The 13,342-nt window shown below is 37.9% G+C and overlaps 2 long non-coding RNA genes across 3 annotated transcripts in view; one reads left to right on the top strand and one right to left on the bottom strand.

Annotated features, from left to right (window-relative positions):
• Nucleotides 1-13,342, top strand: part of LOC144022852 (uncharacterized) — a 183,496-nt gene that overhangs the window by 87,050 nt on the left and 83,104 nt on the right. The gene's annotated exons all lie outside the window — the stretch shown is intronic.
• LOC144021431 (uncharacterized) lies at nucleotides 5,992-7,708 on the bottom strand. The gene is made up of 3 exons (XR_013284148.1): nucleotides 7,100-7,708; nucleotides 6,868-6,951; nucleotides 5,992-6,135 (listed from the first exon to the last, which is right to left on the bottom strand). It is a non-coding gene; the product is annotated as an uncharacterized LOC144021431 (long non-coding RNA).

Raw genomic sequence — 13,342 nt, 5'->3', positions numbered from 1 at the left:
ACAGCCGGGTATGCTTTGTAAAAGAGGAGTTTTTTTTAGCTCAAAATGTGATGCCCGGCCCCTGGGGGACTTCCTGTTGGGTTTAGCACAGGGCACCAAGAGACTTTTTTGTACATCTTGGGCTGTTACATATGTCTACAAATTTTCGTAGCTCTAGCTGCTTCGTACAAATGGGAATGCTTCTTTAAGGATATTTTTTTTCCTTTAGAAACAGTGCATGCCATGACAACAGTGTGCGACGAAATACAAAGCTTTCAATAACTTTTCCTCTTCAACATCTTAAGATGAATCACACCAAGTTTGAAGATGATCGGATAAACACTGTAGGAGGAGTTCGTTAAAATAAGGCCCCAATGAAATGGCCAAAAAAATGGCAACACGTTCCAAAATAAATCAAAATGGTGGACTTCCTGTTAGGTTTAGCATATGGTTCAAAAAGAGTTTTTTGTAGGTCATAGTCTGTTACATATGTGTACCAATTTTCGTAGCTCTAGATTAAACGTACAACCGGCAATGCCTCGTGAAGTAAGAATTTTTAAACTCTAAATTTGATGCGACGCCGCCGTCATATAGTATATCAAAAACTTTTCATTTTTCACAATGATGTTGTCCCAGGTGTTGAGATGGTACATCCCAAGTTTGAAGTCAATCGGGTTAACCGTGTAGGAGAAGCGGGCAAAAGTATGACCCCTGTAAATGTGCAAAAATTGGCAAAAATTGGACATTTAAATACTCATACCTCACTTTCTGTCTATTTTAGGGTACACACTTCAAAGAGGTTTTTGTTCATTGGGATGTGCTACAGGTGCCACACAATTTTCATAGCCGTCGGACAATCGTAGCGGGACAGGGATCCGTTTAACCTATGTAGGGGGCGCTAAGGAGCCATTTTTCTGTTATCATGTATGGCGACTTTAAAATATCAAATTTTTCGCCAGGCCTGATGTGCGTGTAAAGTTTGGTGAGTTTTCGGTCACGTTTAGTGTCTCAAAAATGTGATCGTTTGCGGAGAATAATAATAATAATAATAATAACTAGAGCTGCGAGCAGCTATAAAGGGCCCTCGCAACCCGTGCCACGTTGGGGTATTTGCACGTCGGGGTACTGGCACGTTAGGGTACTGTTTCATAAGAAACCGTCTAAATTGTAAATGTTTTGCCATGCTTTTTGTGTTTGTTCACATTGCTATGGAATGCTTTATCGAGGTATTCGGCTGATAGGTATGCCTCCCAATATTCACACATCTAGCTGAATCATATAAAAAAAAAAATTCTTTGCAAACAATGCATCGCTACAGCAAAGGCGTGCCACGTTGGGGTACTTGCACGTCGGGGTACTGGCACGTTGGGGTACTGTCAAATAGGACAAGGACCATCTAAAATGTTTTTGACAAGCCTTGTGTGTGCAAAGTTTAATCAAAACGCAAAATATGGTGCGCAATTCCCAAAATAAATTCAAAATGGCGGACTTCCTTTTAGGTTTAGCATACGGCTACAGAATACTTTTTGTAGGTCTTAAGCTAATAGGTATGCCTCCCAGTTTTCACAAATCTAGGTCAAGTCATCTTTAGTTGTGTATCGCTTGAATCATACAATTGGAAATGCTCCATAAAAATGCATAGAGGGCGCTATTGAGCACAACGTTGGGTTACTTGCACGTCAGGGTACTGGCACGTTGGGGTACTTTTACATGGAACAAGGACCATTTAAAATGTTAGTTTTTTCCATGCCTTGTCTGTGCAAAGTTTAATGAAGAAGGCCAAAAATTATGTATAATTCCCAAAATAAAATCAAAATAGCGGACTTCCTCTTTGGTTTGGCAAATGGCTACATAATACTTTTTTGTAGGTCTAGCATAATCATACAATCGGAAATGCTTCATAAAAATGTCTAGAGGGCGCTATTTATTGCAAATTGCACAATAGATCTCTGAAAATTCATGTTCATGACAAGTCTGATGTGTTTGCAAAGTTTCATGAGTTTTCATGTGTATAAAAAAAAAAAAAAGCAGCACTTGACAACTGTTACATGGAACAAGGACCATTTAAAATGTTAGTTTTTTCCATGCCTTTTCTGTGCAAAGTTGAATGAAAAAGGCCAAAAATGATGTATAATTCCCAAAATAAAATCAAAATAGCGGACTTCCTCTTTGGTTTGGCAAATGGCTACATAATACTTTTTTGTAGGTCTAGCATAATCATACAATCGGAAATGCTTCATAAAAATGTCTAGAGGGCGCTATTTATTGCAAATTGCACAATAAATCTCTGAAAATTCATGTTCATGACAAGTCTGATGTGTTTGCAAAGTTTCATGAGTTTTCATGTGTATAAAAAAAAAAAAAAGCAGCACTTGACAACTGTTACATGGAACAAGGACCATTTAAAATGTTAGTTTTTTCCATGCCTTGTCTGTGCAAAGTTGAATGAAAAAGGCCAAAAATGATGTATAATTCCCAAAATAAAATCAAAATAGCGGACTTCCTCTTTGGTTTGGCAAATGGCTACATAATACTTTTTTGTAGGTCTAGCATAATCATACAATCGGAAATGCTTCATAAAAAGGTCTAGAGGGCGCTATTTATTGCAAATTGCACAATAAATCTCTGAAAATTCATGTTCATGACAAGTCTGATGTGTTTGCAAAGTTCCATGAGTTTTCATGTGTATAAAAAAAAAAAAAGCAGCACTTGACAAACAATGCATTGCTATGGCAACAGCGTGTTACAAAATAAAAAACTTTCGATTACTTTGCATCTTAAACATCTTAAGATGAAACACACCAAGTTTGAAGACAGTCGGATAAATTTTGTAGGAGGGGTTCGTTAAAATATGACCCCTGAAAGTTTTTCCTTGCCCGGTTGGAGGGTTAGATCAGGGGATGTCGCAACTTGTTTGTGGTTAAGTGCTACAGAAGTAAATGTGTCTTAACAACCTCATGATTGAATGTGTTTTCAATTCTCTAGGATGTGATTGGATTGTATCAATTAAATGTTCTTATAACTGATTCAGTGAGTAGTAAAAATAGTGTGTCAAGTATAATGACATGAAATATAAGGAATACAAAAAACAAAACAAGAACCCTCTAAATTACACATTTTGTTCCAGGCTTTATGTGCGTGCATAGTTTGAGTATACACCTAGGTTTAGGCCAGGAGTGTTCAAACCTTTTGCAAAGAGGGCCGGGTATGGTAAGGTGAAAATGTGTGGGGCCTAATCAACCATTTAGTTTAGCCGGACATAATTTTTTTACATGCATATGTAAATATATATATGTGGACAAATGTGTACATATGTCTACAAATTTTTGTAGCTCGAGCTGCTTCGTCCAACTGGGAACGCTGCATTAAGAAGGATTTTTTTTTCCTTTGCCAACAGTGCATGCCACGACAACAGCGTGCGACGAAATAAAAAGCTTTCAATAACTTTTCATCGTCAACATCTTAAGATGAATCACACCAAGTTTGAAGATGATCGGATAAACTCTGTAGGAGGAGTTCGTTAAAATAAGACCCCTATGAAATGGCCAAAAAAATGGCAACATGTTCCAAAGTAAATCAAAATGGCAGACTTCCTGTTAGGTTTAGCATATGGTTCAAAAAAGTTTTTTGTACCTCGAGGGCTGTTACATATGTCTTCAAATTTTGGTCACTCTAGGTGAAACGTACAGCCGGAAATGCTTCATTAAGTAAAAATTTTGAAATGCAAAATTTGATGCCCTGCCTCTGGCGGACTTCCTGTTAGGTTTAGCATATGGCACCAACAGGCTTTTTTGTAGATCATAGTCTGTTACATATGTGTACCAATTTTCGTAGCTCTAGATTAAACGTATAACCGGCAATACTTCAGATGAAACATGCCAAAGAATGAAGACAATCTGATAAGTTTTGTAGAAAATATGAGGCCTATAAAAGGCCCCCAAAAAATGGCTACAAATAGCAAAGTAAATCAAAATGCCGGACTTCCTGTTTGGCTTAGCATATGGTTCTAAAAGACTTTTTTGTACATCGTGGGCTCTTATGTATGCCTCCAAATTATCATTGCGCTAGGTGAAAGGTACAACCGGGAATGCTTCGTTAAAGAGGAGTTTTTTAGCTCAAAAAGTGATGCCCGGCCCTTGCGGGACTTCCTGTTGGGTTTAGCACAAAGCAGCAAGAGACTTTTTTGTACATCGTGGGCTGTTACATATGTCTACAAATTTTCGTAGCTCTAGCTGCTTCGTACAACTGAGAATTCTTCATTAAGAAGAATTTTTTTCCTTTGCAAACAAGTGCATGCCACGACAACAGCGTGCAGCGAAATAAAAAGCTTTCAATAACTTTTCATCTTCAACATCTTAAGATGAATCACACCAAGTTTGAAGATGATCGGATAAACTCTGTAAGAGGAGTTCGTTAAAATAGGACCCCTATGAAATGGCCAAAAAAATGGGAACACGTTCCAAAGTAAATCAAAATGGTGGACTTTCTGTTAGGTTTAGCATATGGTTCAAAAAGAGTTTTTTGTACCTTGAGGGGTGTTACATATGTCTTTAAATTTTGGTAACTCTAGGTGAAACGTACAGCCGGGAATGCTTCATTAAGTAAGAATTTTGAAACTCAAAATTTGATGCCCCGCCTCTGGCGGACTTCCTGTTGGGTTTAGCATATGGCACCAACAGACTTTTTTGTAGGTCATAGTCTGTTACATATGTGTACCAATTTTCGTAGCTCTAGGTTAAACATACAACCGGCAATACTACGTTTAGTAAGAGTTTTGAAACTCTAAATTTGATGCCCCACCGCCGTCATATAGTATGTCGAAAACTTTAGATTTTTTACCATGGTGTTGTCCCACGTCTTGAGATGGTACATCCCAAGTTTGAAGTCAATTGGATTACCCGTGTAGGAGAAGCAGGCAAAAGTATGACCCCTGTAAATGTGCAAAAATTGGCCAAAATTGGACATTTAAATACTCATATCTCACTTCCTGTCTATTTTAGGGTACACACATCAAAGAGGTTTTTGTTCATCTGGATGTGCTACAGGTGCCACACAATTTTCATAGCCGTCGGACAATCGTAGCGGGCCAGGGATCTGTTTAACCTATGTAGGTGGCGCTATGGAGCCATTTTTCTGTTATCACCTATGGCGACTTTAAAATATCAAATTTTTCGCCAGGCCTGACGTGTGTGTAAAGTTTGGTGAGTTTTCGTTCACGTTTAGTGTCTCAAAAATGTGATTGTTTGCGGAAAAGAATAATAACAAACTAGAGCTGCGAGCAGCTATAAAGGGCCCTCGCAACCCGGGCCACGTTGGGGTATATGCAAGTCGGGGGACTTGCACGTTGGGGTACTGTTAAATAGACAAGGACCATGGAAAATAGAAATGCATTTGCCGTGCCTTGTGTGTAAAAAGGTGCAGTAAAAGGCCAAAAATGATGCACAATTCCCAAAATAAATTCAAAAGTGTGGACTTTCTGATGTGTGTGCAAAGTTTCATGAAAAGTCGCTCGTTTGATATTCAAAACCAGCATCTGTTTATTTGAAAACATTGCATGGCACAGAGATGGTGTGTGATCAAATAAAAAGCTTTTTGATGACTCTTAATGTGGTGTCGCTGTGCAACACATATGTATTCATGACATAGTGAAGTATTGTGACAGTTTTGTAGGGTCCAGCAAACAGTAAATGTGTGACAGTTATTCAAGAAAAAATGTAGCTTTGAAGCAGGCTAACCAATGACATCATCTAAAGGGGAAAAAAGCACATGAGCAAGCATAGGTATAAGTAGAGGAGAAAAAGAGATGAAAGAAGTGCGAGAGATGGAACAGGAGAGGAATGCAGCTGTTTATGTATAGCTGTTGTAACAGGACAGATTAAATAACACTTTAACCTGGGGTTAACAGCGCCCTAGGACAGATAAACTCTTTAGTGTAAAAGTTTTCTGGGACAGATGAATCCCTTGGGGTCAAAGAGTTTGGGTTAGCACATAGTCTGTCTTAGGATAATGTAACCTCCATGGATGAATTAGTCCTAGGACGCTTTGATCTGCGGGCTAAAACTTCAGGGGGGTTAACCTGTCCTGTTATATTGTGATCATCGTCTTCGTGCATGTCCTCAGTGGCTTCTTCTGTCTGTGTGGCAGCATTTGATACATCTGTAGAACAAAAAAGAATGAAGAATCATGTTAGATCTGTGAAGTTTGGTTGTCTTAGGTGTAGTTTACAGAACAGTCGTGTGCATATTTTTAGCATGGTAGTGTCTTAATACAAATGCATATTATGTAATGCACTGTATATGGATATTACAGACGTAATATTTGACGGTGATCTTATATTCATAGTTTTTGCCCGTTAATAAATAATATAGCTAGTAAGTAATAAGACACGCAAAAATGGTATAGTTGAATCCTCTGGGTCAAAAAGCAATGTTTTAGGATTGTGTGATGAAATGATGAATAAAAGTAAGGATACGACAGGTACATAAATGGTTATATATACACACGGACATATATATTTATACAGTATAACAGTGCCGCATGTATTGGTTTTAAGGAAAGAGTTGAAAAGCAGTGTTCAGAAAAAAGCATAAGACGCACAAAGTACCATTTCACTACATGTAATAAGTTGTCAAGTAGACATGTGAATTAAGTGGTTAAGATAGTGGCTACTGTGCAAGTAAGCTTCAATTGTCTCTAAAAGGTTAGCATATGTGTTCTACATGATATCAATGGCTAGACGTGCTCGTGGAGAAACATTACAAACAGAAAAACACACTAAAGGTGCCTTTAACAAACCTGTTAATAAATGAGAACTTAATACATATATGTATGGCATACTGTATATGATTGAGAAAGTTGTCCTGTTTAGTTTATGTATTGTATACTTACGGAAAAAAGTTGGCAATCTTTGCGTATGGAGATGATTAGAGGGTCTTTATCAAAAGAGAATTTGCTTGTTGATTTGTTCATGTTCTGTAGAAAAGCAAAGGAGTAGAAATAAATACAGTATCATACTTCATAAACATACAAGAAATTTGTAGCTGTATTAACCATTGTTGGTATTTGAAGTGATAATTTAGGAATAGAAGTGTAGTGATTGCAGAATTTATAGAGTGCTTACCTTGTATGACTTTGTAGATGGAAATGTCTTTTGTTGAAAGAGCTCTTTGTTGTCTACTATATATGCAAGGACAAGCATAAGTAGGTGTGGTTATGAAGTACTTGACCATTGAAATAAAGCAGTGGTATCAAATGTATGGACCGTGGTTTGGCTCAGGCCTGCAAAGGGGTTTAATGTGGCACAAGAGATAATCTTGTAAGGTACAAAAAGTAATAATAATATAATAGGTATGCCTCTGAGTTTTCACAAATCTAGGTCAAGTCAAGTCATCTTTAGTTATTTTGCGCTTGAATCATCCAATCGGAAATGCTCCATAAAAAATGTATAGAGGGTGCGATTTATTGCAAATTGCACAAGAAATCTCTAAAAATTCATGTTAATGACAAGTCTGATGTGTGTGCAAAGTTTCACGAGTTTTCACACATGTATAGATAAAAAAAAACAAAGCAGCACTTTACTTGGCAACCAATGCATCGCTATAGCAGCAGCGTGCGACAAAATAAAAAACTTTCGATAAATTTGCATCTTAAACATCTTAAGATGAAACACACCAAGTTTGAACACGGTCGGATGAATTTTGTAGGAGGAGTTAAAATATGACCCCTAAAAAAGGCCACAAAAAAAGTCTACAAATCCCATCATAAATCAAAATGGCGGACTTCCTGTTTGGTTTAGCACATGGTTCCAAGAGACTTTTTTGTACATCGTGGGCTCTTATGTATGCCTCTAAATTATCATAGCGCTAGGTGAAACGTACAACCGGGAATGCTTCGTTAAAGAGGAGTTTTTTAGCTCAAAATGTGATGCCCGGCCCCTACGGGACTTCCTGTTGGGTTTAGCACATGGCACCAAGAGACTTTTTTGTACATCGTGGGCTGTTACATTTGTCTCCAAATTTTCGTAGCTCTAGCTGCTTCGTACAACTGGGAATGCTTCATTAAGAAGTAATTTTTTCCTTTGCAAACTGTGCATGCCACGGCAACAGCGTGCGACAAAATAAAAAGCTTTCAATAACTTTTCATCTTCAACATCTTAAGATGAATCACACCAAGTTTGGAGATGATCGGATAAACTCTGTAGGAGGAGTTCGTTAAAATAAGACCCCTATGAAATGGCCCAAAAAATGGCAACACGTTCCAAAGTAAATCAAAATGGCGGACTTCCTGTTCGGTTTAGCATATGGTTCAAAAATAGTTTTTTGTACCTTGAGGGCTGTTACATATGTCTTCAAATATTGGTAACTCTAGGTGAAATGTACAGCCGGGAATGCTTCATTAAGTTAGAATTTTGAAACACAAAATTTGATGCCTCGCCTCTGGCGGACTTCCTGTTAGGTTTAGCATATGGCACCAACAGGCTTTTTTGTAGATCATAGTCTGTTACATATGTGTACCAATTTTCGTAGCTCTAGATTAAACGTACCACCGGCAATGCTTCGTTAAGTAAGAATTTTGAAACTGTAAATTTGATGCCCCGCCACCGTCATATAGTATGTCAAAAACTTTAGATTTTTTACCATGATGTTGTCCCAGGTGTTGAGATGGTACAGCCCAAGTTTGAAGTCAATCGGGTTAACCGTGTAGGAGAAGCGGGCAAAAGTATGACCCCTGTAAATGTGCAAAAATGGGCCAAAATTGGACATTCAAATACTCATACCTCACTTCCTGTCTATTTTAGGGTACACATATCAAAGAGGTTTTTGTTCATCTGGATGTGCTACAGGTGCCACACAATTTTCGTAGCCATAGGACAATCGTAGCGGGACAGGGATCCGTTAAACCTATGTAGGTGGCGCTACAGAGCCATTTTTCTGTTATCATGTATGGCGACTTTAAAATATCAAATTTTTCGCCAGACCCGATCTGCGTGTAAAGTTTGGTGAGTTTTCGTTCATGTTTAGTGCCTCAAAAATGTGGTTGTTTGCGGAAAAGAATAATAACAAAGAAGAAGAAGAAGAATAATAATAAGAATTCCTTCAGGAACAATAGGGACCTCGCAGCGGTCGCTGCTCGGGCCCTAACTAGAGCTGCGAGCAGCTATAAAGGGCCCTCGCAACCCGGGCCACGTTGGGGTATTTGCACGTCGGGGTACTGGCATGTTGGGGTACTGTCAAATAGGAAACCATCTAAATTGTAAACGTTTTTGCCATGCTTTGTGTTTTTAAAGTTTCATGGAAAGGCCAAAAACGATGCACAATTAACAAAATAAAATCAAAATGGATTGGCACATGGCTATATAGAATACTTTTTGAATATATTCGGCATGCCTGCCAATATTCACACATCTAGCTGAATCATATAATCGGAAAGACTTCATAAAAATGTCTAGAGGGCGCTATTGAGCCATTTATTACAAATAGCACAACAAATCTCTAAATAAAATATTCATGTTCTAGACAGGTCTGGTGCGTGTGCAAAGTTTTGTGAGTTTTCACCCATATTTAGACTCTCAAAAAAGCATTTTTCTTCACAAACAATGCATGGCTACAGCAAAGGCGTGTGACAAAATAAAAAAATTCAATAACTTTTCATCTTAAATATCTTAAGATGAAACACGCCAAAGAATGAAGACGATCTGATAAGTTCTGTTGAAAATATGACCCCTATAAAAGGCCCCAAAAAATGGCTACAAATACCAAAGTAAATCAAAATGGCAGACTTCCTTTTTGATTCAGCATATGGCTTTAGAAACCTTTTTGTAAGTCTTAGGCTGATAGGTATCCCAATTTTTACAAATCTAGCTGAATCATAAAACACAAAACATTTGCAAAAGCTTCATAAAAATGTCTAGAGGGCGCTATTGAACCATTTATTGCAAATTGAATAAGAAATCTCTAAAATATTCATGCTGATGACAAGCCTGATGTGTGTGTAAAGTTTCATGAGTTTTTGCACATGTTTAGACCAAAAAAAAAAAGTAACATTTTACTTGGCAAACAATGCATCGCCATGACAACGGCGTGCGACAAAATAAATAACTTTCGATAACTTTGCATCTTAAACATCTTAAGATGAAGCACACCAAGTTTAAAGACAGTCGGATAAATTTTGTAGGAGGAGTTCGTTAAAATATGACCCCTAAAAAAGGCCACAAAAAATGGCTACAAATCCCAACGTAAATCAAAATGGTGGACTTCCTGATTGGTTTAGCATATTGCTCCAAGAGACTTTTTTTGTACATCCTGAGCTCTTATGTTTGCCTGCAAATTATCATAGCTTTAGGTGTTTAATCAAAACGCAAAATATGGTGTGCAATTCCCATGCATTGCTATGGCAACAGCGTGTGACAAAATAAAAAACTTTCGATTACTTTGCATCTTAAACATCTTAAGATGAAACATACCAAGTTTGAAGACAGTCGGATAAATTTTGTAGGAGGGGTTCGTTAAAATATGACCCCTGAAAAAGGCCACAAAAAATGGCAACAAATCCCATCATAAATCAAAATGGCGGACTTCCTGTTTGGTTTAGCCCATGGTTCCAAGAGACTTTTTTTGTACATCGTGGGCTCTTATGTATGCCTGCAAATTATCATAGCGCTAGGTGAAACGTACAACCGGGAATGCTTAGTTAAAGAGGAGTTTTTTAGCTCAAAATGTGATGCCCGGCCCCTGGGGGACTTCCTGTTGCGTTTAGCACATGGCACCAAGAGACATTTTTGTAGATCCTGGGCTGTTACATATGTCTACAATTTTTCATAGCTCTAGCTGCTTCGTACAACTGGGAATGCTTCATTAAGAAGGATTTTTTTCCTTTGCAAAAAGTGCATGCCACGATAACAGCATGTGACGAAATAAAAAACTTTCAATAACTTTTCATTTTCAACATCTTAAGATGAATCACACCAAGTTTGAAGATGATCGGATAAACTCTGTAGGAGGAGTTTGTTAAAATATGACCCCTATGAAATGGCCAAAAAAAATGGCAACACATTCCAAAGTAAATCAAAATGGCGGACGTCCTGTTAGGTTTAGCATATGGTTCAAAAAGAGTTTTTTGTAAATCGAGGGCTGTTATATACCTCTACAAATTTTGGTAACTCTAGGTGAAACGTACAGCCGGGTATGCTTTGTTAAAGAGGAGTTTTTTTTAGCTCAAAATGTGATGCCCGGCCCCTGGGGGACTTCCTGTTGGGTTTAGCACAGGGCACCAGGAGACTTTTTTGTACATCTTGGGCTGTTACATATGTCTACAAATTTTCGTAGCTCTAGCTGCTTCGTACAACTGGCAATGCTTCTTTAAGGATATTTTTTTTTCCTTTGCAAACAGTGCATGCCATGACAACAGCGTGCGACGAAATACAAAGCTTTCAATAACTTTTCATCTTCAACATCTTAAGATGAATCACACCAAGTTTGAAGATGATCGGATAAACACTGTAGGAGGAGTTCGTTAAAATAAGACTCCAATGAAATGGCCAAAAAAATGGCAACACGTTCCAAAATAAATCAAAATGGTGGACTTCCTGTTAGGTTTAGCATATGGTTCAAAAAGAGTTTTTTGTAGGTCATAGCCTGTTACATATGTGTACCAATTTTCGTAGCTCTAGATTAAACGTACAACCGGCAATGCCTCGTGAAGTAAGAATTTTTAAACTCTAAATTTGATGCGCCGCCGCCGTCATATAGTATATCAAAAACTTTTCATTTTTCACAATGATGTTGTCCCAGGTGTTGAGATGGTACATCCCAAGTTTGAAGTCAATCGGGTTAACCGTGTAGGAGAAGCGGGCAAAAGTATGACCCCTGTAAATGTGCAAAAATTGGCAAAAATTGGACATTTAAATACTCATACCTCACTTTCTGTCTATTTTAGGGTACACACTTCAAAGAGGTTTTTGTTCATTGGGATGTGCTACAGGTGCCACACAATTTTCATAGCCGTCGGACAATCGTAGCGGGACAGGGATCCGTTTAACCTATGTAGGGGGCGCTAAGGAGCCATTTTTCTGTTATCATGTATGGCGACTTTAAAATATCAAATTTTTCGCCAGGCCTGATGTGCGTGTAAAGTTTGGTGAGTTTTCGGTCACGTTTAGTGTCTCAAAAATGCGATTGTTTGCGGAGAAGAATAATAATAAGAACTAGAGCTGCGAGCAGCTATAAAGGGCCCTCGCAACCCGGGCCACGTTGGGGTACTTGCACGTCGGGGTACTGGCACGTTGGGGTACTGTCAAATAGGACAAGACCATCTAAAATGTTTTTGACAAGCCTTGTGTGTGCAAAGTATAATCAAAACGCAAAATATGGTGTGCAATTCCCAAAATAAATTCAAAATGGTGGACTTCCTTTTAGGTTTAGCATACGGCTACAGAATACCTTTTGTAGGTCTTAAGCTAATAGGTATGCCTCCCAGTTTTCATAAATCTTGGTCAAGTCATCTTTAGTTGTGTATCGCTTGAATCATACAATTGGAAATGCTCCATAAAAATGCATAGAGGGCGCTATTGAGCACAACGTTGGGTTACTTGCACGTCAGGGTACTGGCACGTCGGGGTACTGTAACATGGAACAAGGACCATTTAAAATGTTATTTTTTTCCATGGCTTGTCTGTGCAAAGTTTAATGAGAAAGGCCAAAAATGATGTATAATTCCCAAAATAAAATCAAAATAGCGGACTTCTTCTTTGGTTTGGCAAATGGCTACATAATACTTTTTTGTAGGTCTAGCATAATCATACAATCGGAAATGCTTCATAAAAATGTCTAGAGGGCGCTATTTATTGCAAATTGCACAATAAATCTCTAAAAATTCATGTTCATGACAAGTCTGATGTGTTTGCAAAGTTTCATGAGTTTTCATGTGTATAAAAAAAAAAGAAAAAAAGCAGCACTTGACAACTGTTACATGGAACAAGGACCATTTAAAATGTTAGTTTTTTCCATGCCTTGTCTGTGCAAAGTTTAATGAAAAAGGCCAAAAATGATGTATAATTCCCAAAATAAAATCAAAATAGCGGACTTCCTCTTTGGTTTGGCAAATGGCTACATAATACTTTTTTGTAGGTCTAGCATAATCATACAATCGGAAAGGCTTCATAAAAATGTCTAGAGGGCGCTATTTATTGCAAATTGCACAATAAATCTCTGAAAATTCATGTTCATGACGAGTCTGATGTGTTTGCAAAGTTTCATGAGTTTTCATGTGTATAAAAAAAAAAGCAGCACTTGACAAACAATGCATTGCTATGGCAACAGCGTGTTACAAAATAAAAAACTTTCGATTACTTTGCATCTTAAACATC

Source organism: Festucalex cinctus, chromosome 1, assembly GCF_051991245.1.
Source record: "Festucalex cinctus isolate MCC-2025b chromosome 1, RoL_Fcin_1.0, whole genome shotgun sequence".
NCBI lineage: Eukaryota > Metazoa > Chordata > Actinopteri > Syngnathiformes > Syngnathidae > Festucalex > Festucalex cinctus.
This window is presented reverse-complemented; position numbering and strand designations above follow the sequence as displayed.